The sequence below is a fragment of the Tamandua tetradactyla genome, chromosome 18 (assembly GCF_023851605.1).
Source record: "Tamandua tetradactyla isolate mTamTet1 chromosome 18, mTamTet1.pri, whole genome shotgun sequence".
NCBI classification, from domain to species: domain Eukaryota; kingdom Metazoa; phylum Chordata; class Mammalia; order Pilosa; family Myrmecophagidae; genus Tamandua; species Tamandua tetradactyla.
This window is the reverse complement of record NC_135344.1, coordinates 10,347,401-10,352,273: the sequence shown is the minus strand read 5'-3', so window position 1 is coordinate 10,352,273 and position 4,873 is coordinate 10,347,401. Positions and strand designations below refer to the sequence as shown.

At 34.2% G+C, this 4,873-nt stretch overlaps 1 non-coding gene across 1 annotated transcript; it reads right to left on the bottom strand.

Annotated features, from left to right (window-relative positions):
- Positions 1-1,834: 1,834 nt before the first annotated feature.
- Positions 1,835-1,998, bottom strand: LOC143662803 (U1 spliceosomal RNA). Its single transcript, XR_013165579.1, has one exon. It is a non-coding gene; the product is annotated as a U1 spliceosomal RNA (small nuclear RNA).
- Between the last annotated feature and the right edge of the window lie 2,875 nt (positions 1,999-4,873).

Sequence of the window (4,873 nt, the reverse complement as noted above, 5' to 3'; positions counted from 1 at the left end):
TTCCATGCAGACTAGAACTCCTGGTAAGACAGCAAGAGGTCAGTTGTAGATTTTCCAGGGTTTGTAGGAAGGCATGCTTAGGTCAGATCCATTAGACACGCAGTGGAGTTGGGGTCCATGGAAGGAACTCTGATGCCCCAAATTCTTCCTATGTATTGAGTATAGTGGGAACAGCATTCAAAAGAGTAGAAAACAGTCTGGGCTTGGGCCACACATATTCAGGAGAGATGTGTGCCCAAGCTGGGAGGTCTGGTGACAGTTTTTCCTTGTGGCTCTCACGAACAACACAGAAGAGAGGGAGCACTCAGGTCCAGCAGTTCTTTTTGCACTCAGGGAAACAGCTTCATTGGCCATTTAACATATTCCAGTTTTTCTTTACGCATCAATTTTTTAATAAAAGAATATACACTTAATGAAAGTAATGGAAGCATTTATTTCTAAAAACGATGATAGGTAATATACTGCCATACATATCAAGTTGAAATTGCTAAGATGTCTGATAACATTAGCAATGGTTTAATTTGTTAATGTGCATCTTCAGAACCAGGCATTAAGCAACCATGTATGAATTAATATCAATATTCCAATGAGGATGACACCAAGAAGATAAATACATTGTAAACCAACAAACAGGATCCGATTATCCAATGTGATTCAGATGAATCAGAGATTTTGCTTTGTATTAAGCTTTACTAAATAGTCTCATAATGGAAGCAATCACAAGCTGTCCTTTCAAAGTCAAACTTCCAATGGTCAGCACTGGTAAAACTATAAATGTAATTGTTGCATGTCTTAATTTTCTGCATGTTTAACTTGTGTCTTCTATCCCTTTTTTCTAACTTCATCTTTTTCTGGAAAACCAGTGATGCATACTTTTACTTTTCCCATTGCAACATTTTCACTTAGGATAAGGACCCAGGCTGAACAATTTCCTTGGCTCTAGGGAATTGGCTCTAAAATATAGCTCCATTAAGTAATAATTGAATGTCTAAAAATAAAATAAAATTTTAAATAGATGGCACTACATAAAATTTTTTACATATTGATAAAACCATGTGAAATGTCTGTTTGTGTGCACCAGAGACCATCTTGAAATTTATAACTTGGATCCCATTTTACCCTTTATTCCCTTGGGCGTGGGACTAGAATAAACTATCTGTGGGTCAGTAACTCATGATAGAACATGAATGTCATACCTATCTGAATTGTGGTACTATAATGAATATGAAAATAGTTATTAATCATAGAATTAAAATGTGATTATTAACACAATTATGAAAGTATATGCTGTAACAACTGACACCTCTTTCTCAATGCACTACTGTTAAAAGTTTATACTATCAACATTAAATTTCTTCAACTTGATAATTGCACCTAAGGTGATTGCACAAGTGAATATATTTGTGTGTAGGAAATGTACATGGAAGTATTTTGTGTTCAAGCAGTATGATGTTGCAACCTGCTCTCAAATATTCAGAAAATAGAGATAGATCAGATCAGGCAACTATTTACATAGACGGAAGATAGAATAGAATGATATGGCAATATTACCAAAATGTAAAAATTGGGTATCTGGGTATCTGAGGGGCATTACAGGATGTTGGGGTTCTCTGTATGGTGTTGCATTATTTTTGCAACTGTACTGCACATTTGAAATCATTTCAAAACAAAAAACAATTTGAAAAAAAGTCCATGCTAAATATAACAACCCAGAATGTCTCAGCTAGAAGCAGCAAGAAGCTAAATCACATTGTTGATTTTAAATATCTTTTAGTCAAAATGTTAGAGGTTGTCATGTTCCTTTATTTTTTTTTCTTTTTATTCTTTTTTTTTTTAGGGGAGAGCGTGAATGCAGTCCCCGACTACCACAAATTATGCAGTCGAATTTCCCACATTTGGGGAAATCGCAGGGGTCAGCACATCCAGAGTGCAATGGATAAGCCTCGATCTGGGAAAATCACCTTCGTGATCATGGTATCTCCCCTGCCAGGTAAGTATGTGTCATGTTCCTTTAGAAGACAGCACTGAGAGATAACATTTTTATTCTAATGTTTCTTAATTTGCATAAGTATAATCTTGACTTATATTTGTGTAATACATATGAGGTGGAGTTTGCAATTATAGGAAGGAAGGAAGAAAAAGAAGGGACAGAGAGCAGAAGAAATGAAAAGTTTTAAAAGTTGATCATATTTAAAGTAAAAATAACCACTCTTAGAGAAATGAGGATCTTGGAAAAAGAAGTTATAAAATCGCTTAATAACATGAAATCACTCTGGCTATGCTGATGGAATGTTAACTTTAAGCAAAAAGTACTCCAAAACAGAAAGGCCCAGGATTCAGTGTGAAAGGGACACACAGTAAACCATATAATGGAGATTTCTTTGAGTAAGCAGGTGTGAAAACTACTCAAGGGAGTTGAGCGCCAATGTGTAGAAATATCTCAGATTCTGCACACTTGTAATTATGCAGACTTTCCCTTTGGGCTTACTTGTTTATTTGTCTGTTGGTGGTTGCCTGAACTTTTTAAATTAAAATTTTGATGAAAAAAAGGTTCCTGCCTTAAAACCATACTTTGCAATCTCAAAAAGGGCTCCAGAGGACTATTCTGAGGTTTTATGAAGATATTTTTAAAAATCAGTTCCATTTTTATTGTACATTCCACTTTTCTCTTTGCTCTGGTTAGGAGAAAATTAATTTAGAAAATAAAAGTAAGTGGCCCCCAATGTCTTCCAAATTGTGTTCACTGTGCTTTATACAAATTAAATCTGGTAAGAGCGAATGTGGTGGAGGTTTAGTGGTTTTTAAAGATGAGTAAGTACTGGAAAGATGTATTTAATTTGTCCTGCTTTAAAAGAGGGTAGTGTAACAGTTGTTTGAGAATATCTCCTATTCATTAAAAGAGCTTTTCTTCATAAAATACAGTATCTATAAACAGGGTAAACAACACTAAAGAGGAAAATAAAGTTCTTTCAGGGCTAAAGTCACACTAAAAAAATTAAATGCATTTTTTTCTTGACTTGTACATACTTGAATATATAGAAAAAAGATCTGGTAAACACAATTTACATAAAATCATTAGAAGACACTGCAAAAAAATAGGGAGGACAGATGACTTCTGAGAGAGGACTGGTAATGTGGGCTTTTTCATTACTAATCTTGAATGCTTATTCAGTCACCTTGGCTGAAAATTTATAAATCTGCATTTATTGTTTTTTAATGCATCACTGAAGAGATAGTTGTAATCTTGCCTTCAACATAATGGGCATAATTATATATTGCAATTCACAATCATGAAATGAATGAAAAGGGAAGGATATTTTCATAAATTCTTTATGCTTTAGAACCACACAGACTCAAGAAATTAAGAGAGAAAAAATACATTGATAAAATTACAGGATAATATAAAAAAAGGAAGTTTCAGACCTACAGAAATAAAGTGAGCTCAAAACAACCTTGTTGCATCAGTAATTAAATAAATTGGAAAATACAAGGAGAGGGAAAGGCATAGATTAGTCACAGAGAATACAGGGGAATAAGAGAAGGTGAATGAAGCAATCAGGAGGAAGCTAGAATATATGATACAGATTGGAGTGCTTACAATGAAGATAAATGCTGTCCCTAAAGTAAAGACTGTCCATTTAGACTTAAGCAAACAAATAAGAAACCTCTCAGCAAGCAAGAGAGGAAAACTTTTCAATCTGATGAAACACATCCACCAAGTACCTGTAGCTAATAGTACCTGTAGCTAATGATGAAAGTTAGAGTATTTTGCTCCTAAAATTGTTACTAAGGAAAGGATATCTTAATACCATATGGGAGTAAATAGTCCAGTATGGCAGGGGAATAAAAAATAAGGTAAAATAAGGTAGCATATTAAAATAAAATAAAGGTGTACAAATTGGAAAATAATTTAAAAACTGATTTTCTTTGTAGATGTAATTCTGATGTCTAGGTAGAAAATACTTGAAATACCCAAGAAAATAGAACGCAGCCTATAGAGCTAATGTATATAAAAGTTCAATTTTACATCTATTTATTAGTAATGGACAACTGGAAATTGTGAAGGGATAAACAATAGGGGCAAATTCAAACAAAGGAGTATTTACTGAACGAAAAAATGGAAATAATTAGTGATGTACAAAACAAATTAGATTAATTTCAGAAGTATTTTGCTAAGTGAAAAAAGCCAGGCTCAAACAGCTGCATACTTCATAATTCTGCTTATAAAAGATTCTAGAAAAGGCAAAAACTATAAATGCAGAAATCAGATCAGTAGTTGCCAGGAAATGGAAATGTAGGAGTTACTGCAATGGGCAGGAGGGAAATTATCTGTACAACGCTGGGCTTCTATCTCAAAACAAAGTTATAGATTTCCCTATCTCCAAGAATACAGCCAGCGCCCCCAATCCAGCCCCCCACCTGCGGCCACCTTTGATGCTTCTCCATCACCTGGTAGATGTGAGCTGGAGAGATTGGGTGCCAGGAAGCTCTAACAGCTGGACTTGCAGCAAATGCAGTCTTCGAGGTCTGTAGTTGCCATGGCAATTGGGATGACCAAATTTGAGCTCATCTCTGCTTCAAAACAAAGAATGTTAAAATAGGGTTGATCTCATTAGATGTGAACATGGATTATAAGAAGTCTTTACCTAAGGGAAGATGACATTGTTTCTTCATTGTTGCAAAATTTATATAGATAGAATAATAACTGTATATATCTGTATATTATAACTTGTATTCTTTGTTTTCATTAAGAAGTCTTTTTCTTTCTGAGCAAGAAATTGAAGAAATATCGTGCTGAAAATAAAAACAATTTGGTAGACAATTGTGGTAGATAATTTTACCTGAAATTTTATCACGGTAAACTAAAGTTATA